We start from the raw sequence: 11,544 nt of genomic DNA on the forward strand, positions 1-11,544 counted from the left end.
AACTACATAGTCACCAGTTTATAACTCAATAAAAACAGCACCAATTACAGAATGTATTCGCAGTCAGCAAAATGATTGCGCTAATTAAGAATACCGGAGTGCGTCTTCCGAGGATGCAAGTGAAATAAATAGTATTCAAGAATTGGGGATGGAATCATAAGTTCGGATATTCTTCAAATAACCCCGTGCACACTAAAAGGGGAGAGTGCAAAGCCAGCAAAGAGGCGTGCATCACCAGCACCGGGGCATTTTGCCAGCATCAGAACATGTCTCTGGAATAAATGGCAAGATTCAAGAGCACGAGGAAAAGGAGGGGGGGGCGACGGAGCGTTGCGACGCACCTTCGAGAATGCGCTACAATGTACTCATGGAAATTATTCATTGGAATTCATTTCAAATACTTTTATTAATAATTAATTCTGATGCCGATATTAATTGCAGAGTTTAGATTTTAGGCTGAGACAGCGTTGTCAAAGTCGAGTGTGCACATGCTGGTTCTATCGGATGGGTTCCGTTCGATGGAAGAGCTCTTCGGACCCTTCACTGCGATCATTAGTGATCTTAGATGCGATGATTAGTGATTCTTATGATAATTGCGAATGAATGAATTGAGATTTTAACGAAAGGAACACGCATGGAGATCACGGAAGTGGAAATGATTATGAGTAGGAATCTAAAACGGAAATAAGGGAAAGGTACTTCCACTTCCCTGATTTTCATTCCATAGAATGCGACGACAAAATGATTTGGCTATGGAGGATTTTAGTGCGTGTGACTCTAAGCACAGGCACATACCACCAAACGTCACGTTTTTAAAATCCGCACTCGGCCCTCGAGCGGTCGGTTTGGTCTCATTCCTCTGATAGGCCAGGGCGATTCGCGTTTAGGTCCTCTCTCTCATCGATAGGACGGAGCCATTGATTTTAGGGCAAGGGTGCTTTAAGAAGCCACGGTCCCTTCAGGGACAGAGATCCCGAAGAAGGCAGAGGGATTCCGAACGAACTTCTCAGCATCAAACAAACGCCACACAGACGGGCGTCGCCTCCTCCTCAAGGTTACGAACTGGCCGGAAGAGCAGAGAGGGCAACCCCGTCCGAGTGTGGAGTCACCCGAGGGGGCGACACGGTGGCTGCGGAAGGTCATCTCTCGGGCGGAGGGCGCCCTTGCGAGGGAACCCTCGGTGGGAGGGGGCTCTCAGGTGGTGGTGGTGGATAGAGGGGGTGGATGTTATCGGACGACACTTCCTCGACCGCCGGAAGAGCCATCGCGACGAGGGGCATTGGGCGGAAGAAGGCAGCCCCGTCGTGCCTCGAAAGAGGATTGAGGAGATGCGGAAAATTCCATGGTACTCGGTTTCACTTTATGGGAGGAACTTCATGAGGAAATTTAAAAAATGTAAAACTTAGTATGTTCCACTGAAATCTATTCAAAACGGCCGTTTTCATCGCACAGCAGTGATCATCATCAATCACCATCGTGGTTTGAGCGTGTTCATTTTTCTAATTTCAGGATGCGAAAAGATAATGGCGGGAGGTAAGGTGTCGTTTCATAGCTTTGGAGTTCCAAACGATCACGGGAATTTTATCGGCTGTTCCTCCGTGGCTCCCGCAACCTGCATCTATTTCATCCACCCTCCCAGATTGAAGCGTCGCATGCAGTTGCGGAAAATGCTTCTAAGCGTCGCATGCAGAAAGCGTCGCATGCAGAAAATGTTACTATATGCTTAGGCTAATATATTGAGACCACGAGGAGACATTGCTTCGGGCTCCCGACTTCGAAATTTCACCCTTATTAACGACGAATTATCAAATGTCGTGCCCTCCGTCTCTAAATCCCAGAAATCACACTGTTTGGGCGCTAGAAATAGACTCTTGAGCGAGGCGATCACACGCTGAAAATCTTTCCTCGATGACTTTGAGCGTCACCGTGTTTACGGGCCTATGTTTTCAAAGCTGACAGAAACAGTGAAGATGGCCACTGGAGCGTAAATCTTTCCTTCGTCTTCAAAATGCCACCCAGCTTCTTTCAGAAACCATGACAAAAATACGGCGATCGTGAATGAAAAGTGGGCATTCGCATCCGCGCGCGAGCACCAGAGCGAACGCGTTCCTCTCTCTCGCTCCCCGTATAAGGCTTCGGCCGAATGAAAAACAAGAGTGACGGCGCGTCACGAACGGAAGGACCACGCGTCACGGACGGAGATGGACGAATTTCACGTGGGAAGAAACCCTCCGGAACGCAGCGCCGCCTTTTGGAGCAAGCGGGGGCCGCTCCGGAAGGCCACGGAGGGAGCGGAGAGAAATGCACGGGGGTGGAGGGGGCGCAAATAAGGGCTGCGGCCCCTCTTGTCAGAGGCCGGGAGAGCGAGGCCCCTAAGGAAGGGCACAAAGACGTCGGCGGAAGGAATTACCGAAAGCGCAGGGCACTCACCGATACTATCCGTCGGCGACCCTGGGGTGGCCTCCTCTGCGGCGGCGGGGTCGCGTGTCGATTTGTCACGTCGGGATGCGAACCCGGGGAGGCCGGACAGAGATAATGGGGGCAATAGAACGGTGCGGACCGTCCTTCCTTCAAGGCGGGTCGAAGGAACGCCTGGCGCCTTCTTCTTCACTCTCAAATCCGATAGAGTATCCAGTGGCTGTCGGCCTTGGGGTATTTGCGATTGGGGTGTGTGTGTGTGGAAGAGGAGAGAAAACTGAGATTCCGAAATGCAGAGATTACATCGGGCAGTTGGTCACTCGGATGGGGGCTAGTGTTATTCGTTCTGTCTGCATTCCCCCTAAATCAATTGTATTTCAGTCTTCGCACTTCTGCCCCGTCAGAGAGAGTTCGAACTCCTATCGACTCATCGCGCATCGGACTATTGACAGGAAGGGCGCCCACACTCACACGCACTCACACACACATAGAAACACATCATCCACGCGGAACACACTCCCGCGGGAAGCGCGCTCCACACTCTGGGCCTTCGGAAACGGAAGCGACGCACACGGGCGAACTCAAAGAGTGCGGGGGGTCAGGTTGGCGAGAATTCGCGGGGGTGGGTGGGGGGACCCTCTTCCCGGGTGCGCCCTTGCCTCGGACCGTGTCCCTCGGGAAGCACGCGGCCTCCGCCCCCACTCTCTCTCTTTCCCTCTCCGCCCCCTCACGCGTGCCTCCTCGTTGCCCTCGGGGGAAGCGCCACAACCGCGACTGGATTGCGTCTCCCTCGGAATAGCGCCCCGCGCGCGCGGTGTCCTCGTTCGGCGGCGGACGGCACGGACAGAGCGAGGCGGCGCGGCGGCGGTCCCCCTCCCCACGAGGCGCCCGAGACGCGCGCAGCACTCTCCCCACCCTTCCCCTCCCTCTCTCTCCGAAGGGGCGGCGAAACTCCGCCGCTGGCTTGCTCATCAAATCGGGCCCCGCGGCGAGTTAATGGCGCGCGAGTCGGGGCGGCGGGAGTCGAAGCGGTCGGTCTGCGGAGGTCGCGGATTCAAGGCGCGAGGGATGGGATTCGGGGGAGAAAGGTGCCCTGCTCCCTCCGGGGGAAGGAGGTGCGCGCGTCCCCCTCCTTTCCCTATCGCCCACCCCCCGCTCCTAATGATCCCCCGCGACGCTTCTCCTACTGGGGCGTCCTCTCCTCGCCGTGTCCCGCATGGGGAGGAGAAAAGGGGGTCGCAGCGGAAGGGGGGCGCAGGGGAAGTGTTTTGGGCGTCGAGGGGGTGCGATGAAAGGAAGCAGTCGAAAGACGGCGGATCGAATCGGTTTGCATTCGCGGATGAGATCCCTACTTTCTTCGGGGCGAGTCTCCCGTCCGGCTAACTTTCTTCTCGGAAGGGGGGGCGCGAGCCGCAATTGAGCGACGCCAGGGGCCGCCACCTGCACTACGCACCCGCTAGTGGGGTGAAGCGGCCCGGAAGTTGGCGCGCTTGTGTGTGTGCTTGTGAAGTATTTGCGCGAGTGTCGGCGGTGGGGTGAGTGGGCGGGAGGAAGGGGGTTGCGAGGACGACGAATCGATCGCCAAGGCGCCATGGCCTCCCGGAGAGGGGGCGGAGGGGCGTAGGATTGGGGGCGAGTAGGGGGCGCGCCAGGCGAATCGGCCCCTCGCATGTTGGCCACAAACACGAAGGGGCCCCAAACACTCTTCCCCGCCTCCCTTGGGCCCGTCTCCTCCCACGCTGGGATCTGAATAGCGCCCGGGACCCCTTCCCCGACCGAGCGAGGCGCTGGACGATCCCGCGCCCGCCACTCACGAGGAGCGGCGGAGGCCAGGAGGAATGTCCGGCGAATTACATATTAAGGAGATGTCCCGTGTCTTAGCCATCTCTCCGCCGTTTCCATTCCGAGGCTCTAGGGGGGGGATGGTGGTGCTCGAAGGGGGGTGTGGGTCATTCACGTTGGGTGAGGGGGGAGAGGGGTTGAAGAGAGGGAGGTGGCGAGGAGATGATACGTGGCCAGGGTTCTAGGGGTTGCAGGGACTGTTGGCGAGGGGAGGAGAACGAAGAGAGGTGCGCCTGAAAGATGCCGCATGGGTCCGCGTAAACGGATGAATTAATTCGAATGTGTGTGTGTGTGTATCGGTCGATTGCCAAGGCGATAAATGCAGGAGGGGAGGGGGAAGTCGGTCGCCGGGGGGGGGGCGGAGTGGGCGATATGGTTGTTGCGGTGTTCGTCGGTGTTGATGGACCGCGCCCGGCCACTCCGGCATCGACTCCCGGAAAGAGGCGCGAGGGTAGGGGCGGTACACTACGGCCGAATACATCTCTCGCGCGCCCGGAGGAAAAGGAAGAGTTAGGAAGAAGGGACCCTGGGGTGGTAGGGCCAGTTTGAGAGGGTGGTGCCAAGGGGGTGGGGACACCCCCTGTCCATGACGCGGTGAGGTGAGGAGAGAGCGGTGGGTGGGGACGATTGGGCCCATTTCCGGGGAGTGGGCGGGGGACGAAGGGTACGCGGACTGTCAAGGGGACACGGCAAGGGGACCACCCTCCCGATGCTCCTGGAGCGAGCGTGCGGAGAGGAAGGGGGGCTGAAATCTTTTGCAGGGGCCGCAGAGGAGAATCGGTGGGCTGCCCCCTCTCCCGAAGCACCGGAGGCCGCCTCGTCCGCAGAATATAGTCAACACCTTCGCAACCGGATTCTTCGCGGCGCGCTTCCTTCCGCACATGCCTCCTCCGTCGCCTAGGGCCCTGGGGGGGGGGGCGCCGGATACAGAGGAAAGGAAAGACGCTTACACTTTCTCGGGGCGAGACTGGAAAACAGTGCCGAAGCGCGCGGTTGACCCAAGAATATTACGTGCAGTTGACCCAAGAATATTACGTCAAAGATACCGAGAGAGAGCCGTTGAACCAAAGATCATTTACTCAGAAACTGTGCGTTCTCTAGATATGGTTGCAAAAGCTGAGAGAATATAACATTCATTCGGTCGAAACATTGAGGAAAAGGTATTTTACTCATAACGGCGAAAATATCTTCTAAAAGGCCTATTCACTTCAAAATAATTACCTAAAAGAGACAATTCGCAAAAAGTCTTTGAACATTCGGCTGTAGGCTTTAATCGAATTAATCTAGAGATATTTGACAATATAGTATATCTTGGAAGCGCAATGTAAAACTAAAAAACTGAAGGACTTTTCCGAGCATTCTCATGATGACATACTTCCAGTACGAGTACATTTCGGCCCCGTGGATGAAATATTGCTTAAGGCGAAACACCTAACCTGATGTAATATGTTATACTCTATGAAATCATTGCATGGCATTATTTAAGCCTTGACACGCGCATTCATAATCAGATCATAGTTGGTTCAGAGATTTAGTGTTAGGACGACGCTGGGGGCCTGAGGATAAATAGGAAGTATTTAGTGGGAAATGGGGAGAGGAAATGTCGTTATTTTAGGGCCAAACGAGGTGAGATGGAAGGATGGCGAAGAGCTCGGAAGGATAGCTATTGAATCGATATACATCGGTGGGGAATAGTGCCAGCGATTGGAGTGGATTGCATTGGGAAACGTCAGGAAGAAGCGTAGTAAACATATAGCTGCTGAGAGATGTAATGATTGGACCCTAAGGATAAATCAAAGAACATTATTCAGTTTTACATTCCAACGAGCATACGAAGGGATGAAGGAACAAACGAGGCATGCGATCAATTGGAGGCAATAATTGCACGTGTCCGAGGGTGGCAACAATAGACTGCGTTGGGGGATAAGGAGAGCGACGGGAGGCGAAGGGGGAAGTGGTGCATAAGAGAGGCAGGCAGGCCATGATTTAGGAACAAGAAATCAATACGAATAAAAAACGCAAAAAGTTCCTCCAAGATAGATCGTTCCATCATAACGAGCGCTGAGTTTAAACAAGCCAGATTCGAAATACTCATGTGGGGCGAATGTCAGGGGCCCCAAAGAGAGAATATACCTTGATCAAAAAGTTCCCGGAATAACCACCGTGTGGCGCTCCCATCGTTCCGATTTGAGTTCTGTTTTTTTTGTTAAATTGGTACATCTGTTGTTGATATTCCCTTTAAATCTTAGTGTCATAACTTGACATTTGCAAAAGTTACGTAGCCAAGAGTACATCTATCTCTGTGTGTGTTGGCGATTTTTTACAATTTCAGAAATGGATTTAAATTTGCAACAACGAACTTGCATTAAATTTTGCGTAAAAAACGGATTTAGTGGCGCACGGACGTTGGAAATGTTGGAAAAGTGTTTCGGCAAAGATTCTCTAAAAAAAAACGGTCGTTTACCAGTGGCACGAGCGGTTCAGAAGTGGTCGTGAGTCAATCGAAGATGATGAACGCAGTGGCAGACCATCGACATCGAAAGTCGGTGAAAAAATTGATAAAGTAAAAGAAATGTTGGTCAATAACCGCAAATTAACCATCAGAGAAATAGCGGAGGACTTGAACATTGCCTATGGATCCGCCCAAGACATTGTGGTTAATGATTTGGGTTTCCGTCGTGTAGCAGCAAAGTTGGTGCCGAAAGACCTCAATTTCATGCAAAAAAGAGACCGTGTTGACGTCGCAAAAGACATGATTTGCGAGGCTGAATCCGATCCCACATTCATCAAAAGGATCATTACTGGAGACGAGACGTGGGTTTATGAGTACGACACGCAATCCAGACATCAGGCAAGTGAATGGCGTTCACCAAATGAGCCGAGACCAAAAAAACCACGTCGTTTTCAGTCAAAAAAGAAGGCAATGCTGACGGTTTTCATGGATTACAACGGTGTAGTGCATCATGAATTTTTGCCAGAAGGCCAGACAGTAAACAAAGAGTATTATTTGGGCGTTATGAGACGTTTGCGTGAAGCAATTCGCCGAAAGAGACCAGAAATGTGGGCAGAAAACTCGTGGATTTTGCACCATGATAACGCACCGTCGCACAGTGCTATCATTATTCGTAATTTTTTGACGAAAAATGCAACAAATACCATCCAACAACCACCGAATTCACCTGATTTGGCTCCCTGTGACTTCTTTCTGTTCAATCGAGTTAAAAAACCATTACGGAGAACGCGTTTTAGCAGCCGAGAGGAAGTAATGGAAAAATCGCAGGAAGCACTGATGGGCATACCGAAAACCGACCGTAACTTTTGCAAATGTCAAGTTATGACACTAAGATTTAAAGGGAATATCAACAACAGATGTACCAATTTAACAAAAAAAACAGAACTCAAATCGGAACGATGGGAGCGCCACACGGTGGTTATTCCGGGAACTTTTTGATCAAGGTAGTATGTATAGAAGTAGTCCACCGTTTCAGTGGGTATTTTTCCTATAGACACGGACGGTTCGCTTCTACATTTAGTGACCTCCCCTAAGAAGACAAAACCAGGCATTTCACACGACAATAAACTGTTATATTTAATGGCGCATAGATTTTATCTCCCATCATTCCTCTTCGACTTTAATATACTTTGCAAATTATCACATTATCTACAGACGGACAGAGCAAGTAAAACACCGTCGGATAATCCAAAATGACACTTGCCGACTGCTATCCTGTGGGCAATTAAACATTAAAAATACTATTGGCATCAGCCAAAGTAAGAGAATGGAAATGACTTTTTCAAATAAAAAGAACGTACTTCGGAATATTTACACTCCTTTTGGAGATATAATCACAATCAGCAGTAATTGCAAATACTTCGGCGTTTACCTAACTAGAGAACTTGTTGGGTGGGGAGAACAACTGAATGGTGCAAATCGGAAGGCATTTAAAGTATTTCATTGGTAGATAAAACATTTTAAGGAAGCAGCGTAACCCAAAAAAACTCCTCATCTCCCTAAACCCCTACCCTATAACTCCTTATGTACTCCTGGGTCGCCCCATCCCGGAATCCTCTTCCCAAGTATTGGACCCACATGAGGAGATCATAGTCAAAAAGATGCAAAAAGTGCGGCAGCTAGGTATAGTGTAGGCACTCGGCAGGCACGGTGGCTCAAAGAGCGTAACGGGCATGTTGGGTATTCTGAAATGGGAGAGTTTGCGAAATGGGAGAAAGAGGAGTAGGTTAGATGCGATGTACGGAATAGTTGAAATGGCGAAGAGTAGAAAGGTTAAAGAAGGAACTAGAAATAGCAAGTTTCAAGGAGGAATAGGGACCACAATTTTTAAACTAAAATAAGAACCCAAAAAAAAAGATAAAAAAGTTTCATTGTTGATTATAAGCAGACCGAATATAGCAGCCCAAAAATTCGCAGAATGAGTATTCCCGCCGACGCGGACGGCTGCAGTGGAGCAGGAAAAGTGGTGGGAGGTCATGGGAAAGCAACGTGACTCGCGTCAGTTTTCTGCGGGCCGTTGCAATATTCGGATCGCTGCTAGATTGGACCCCTGTCGGGAACGCTTCATGACTTGGCGATGCCACGTTCCATGGCGCAGCGATATGTGATTAAACTTTGTGTTAAGTTGGAAAAATCGGGTTCGGGGGAAAAGCAATGTCCGGAGGAAGGGTGTTCTGGTGGCGCGAGATGTCCCGGGAGGGCCGGGCGGAGGTGGACGGTGGACGAGGAGCGCCTTGGACGTCCATCAGCGCACAGTGCAGTGAGAAAGCGAGAGCTATCCACGATTCCTATCGACGCAGGAGTGTCACAATGCTAGCAGAAGAGAACAGTATTCGTAAAAACACATTGTATCGCATGCATAAAGAAGATTTAGAGCCATGAGAGTGAGTTGTGTGTGTGTGTGTGTGTGTGCCAAGATGGCCCCTAAGGTGTGGGTCGGAAGATAGGAAGGCTGCTCGTGTGACAATCTCGCGTTAAATCTCTTGGATCTCGCCCCATCCGCCCCAAAGACCAGGTGTGGTACCCCTAGACTTCTTTTTGTCCCCAAAAATGAAAAAGAGCTGGTAGTATGTCACAGCTTGGTTTTGATTTCCTACAGTTGTTTAAGTCATTGTTTCAGGTTTGATTGTGATGCCAGGGATTTATGTTCCGCCTGAAACTGTCTGCACTTGCATCCTAATTAATACTTAGAATTCCGCACAACACGTTTAACCCCCTGTTGTTTATCGCTTGCTCCAAGCTCTATAACAGTCTCCAGTATTCCACTTCCAACGCTCTATGGTACATCCATTTTCACGCCTCCTTTGCATTCCTTCCAACACTCTTCCAGGCTCTCTTCTCTCCCATTGCACTTTTCCGTTTGGTTTCTTACCCTTCCATTTACCTTTGCCATTTTTCTCTTCGGCCACATCTTAAAGTCTCCACCTGTGCTAATCAGAATGCTTCAACGACCGAGTTTCTGAGCCATAAAAAACTACGCTCCTCACCAAATTTTGACAGCTTCTTTCCCTGGAGCATTTTTTTCTCTAATATCCCTACTACTACGACCCAAGGCACTTTTAGGAGACAAGCCATCTATCCCACTTGCTCTATCATTGCTTTGTCTTTGCCCTCCTATTATAATATTTACCTTAGCTATTACCTTTCTCGAACACCTCATTACCATTATTTTGCTTAAATAGATCCCAGCCCCATATCAACCACACTGATTTCAAGGAGACATCACCATTATGATCACATTACATTAGTCGGTTAGGAAGCCATCAATGGCCAAAAAATAAATTGTAGTTTTCCAGGAATGACTGCCAATTCAGATCATAATTTGGTGCTAGTGAATTGTTAGTTCCGATTAAAGTAATCGAAGCAGTACCGTTGGATTGATAATGCAAATGAGGCCGTCATCCTAGGTCATCTGCCGTAGTTGGCATATCCATGGAGACCTCTCCTCCGCCATGTTTTCTTTTCCCTGCGCCATTTACTTCATTTCCGTTTCACCCACCATGTCGCCCGTCACCTTGACCCCTCTTGCCTGCCCCCTTTCTACCTTTCCCTTCAGCATCTACAATCTCCACTGCAGTATATTCTGTAGTAGAGCGATCATTTTGTTTATCCAAATCCCACTTTTTCACCTTCGCCACTCTTTTTATCCTTTTCAGTTTTATCTCGGAATCAGCCCAAAGAAAAAGCAATGAACACATTCTATCGCCTTCTGAGGAATTCCGCTCCCATCTACATCTACATAATTCCCCGCAAGCCGCAGCAAGGGCGTGTGGCGGGGGGTGTTAGGTCACCAACCATAAAAAGGAACAATACCACATGCAAAACCACAACGTGGAAAATTCTACCCACAGCGGCGCACACACTCATGCAAAAATCCCTTCATCCAACACTCATGCAAACACATCTACATCTATTTAATACCCCGCAAGCCGCCGCAAGGGCGTGTGGCGGGGGGTGTTAGGACACCACCCGCAATTTAGAAGAGAAAAGAACCGCATGCAAGAACCACAAATTCATTCATCCACAAGAAAACATGCCATTCATTCATGCAAGAACATTTACACCCCACACACATGCAAACACTCAAACTACCAAATAAACATACCCATGCACCTGAAAGTATACCTAACAGTTTTGCAGTGTTTAACTTTGCTCCGACTTGTAAATTCAATGTTTTTAATATTTCTAAGGTGACTTCGGTTTCTTACTATTATGATTTCTGATTGTTCGGGGAAAGAATGAGTATTTGTACCTATCTGTCCTGGAATCTATCTCCCTTAGTTTATCTTTGTGGTCCGCCAAATATACCGTTGCTTTCTTGAATTCTATGAACGATTTGAACAGCGAAGTGAAATGCAAGCGTAAGCGCGGATGACACGGTGATTTATCGGGAGATATCGCATAATTCTAGCACAGGATCTAGATTGCATTCATAGATGGTTTTCAAAATGGGGATTTTCATTTAACCCTAATAAATGTTCGGCTGTAAATTTCCTTAAAAGGTCAACGGAATTCGTTTACAAATTAGCTGTATTTGGCCTAGAAGTCTACGCTAGAGATACTGTCTATGAATACGCGTAAAGATACTTTGGCAAGCATGGGCTTGGAATTTTTTTGATAATAGTTCAAAGCGAGTACAAAAAAATGTTTTACACGTTGTGACCTAACACTCACCGCCACACGACCTTGTGGAGGCTTGCGGGGCTCGTTTCGATGCAGAATTGTGATTCTTGAATTACACGTATTAATTAAAGTCTCAGACTCTAGTTTTG

The 11,544-nt window shown here is 49.5% G+C and overlaps 1 long non-coding RNA gene across 1 annotated transcript in view; it reads right to left on the reverse strand.

Annotated features, from left to right (window-relative positions):
• Positions 1-3,054, reverse strand: part of LOC139688550 (uncharacterized) — a 339,160-nt gene extending 336,106 nt beyond the window's left edge. The window contains exon 1 of the long non-coding RNA XR_011700769.1: positions 2,431-3,054. This is a non-coding gene — a long non-coding RNA (uncharacterized lncRNA). The remainder of the gene's footprint in view (positions 1-2,430) is intronic.
• Between the last annotated feature and the right edge of the window lie 8,490 nt (positions 3,055-11,544).

Source organism: Hetaerina americana, unplaced genomic scaffold (assembly GCF_022747635.1).
Source record: "Hetaerina americana unplaced genomic scaffold, ioHetAmer1.1.p SCAF_20, whole genome shotgun sequence".
Taxonomy (NCBI): Eukaryota; Metazoa; Arthropoda; class Insecta; order Odonata; family Calopterygidae; genus Hetaerina; species Hetaerina americana.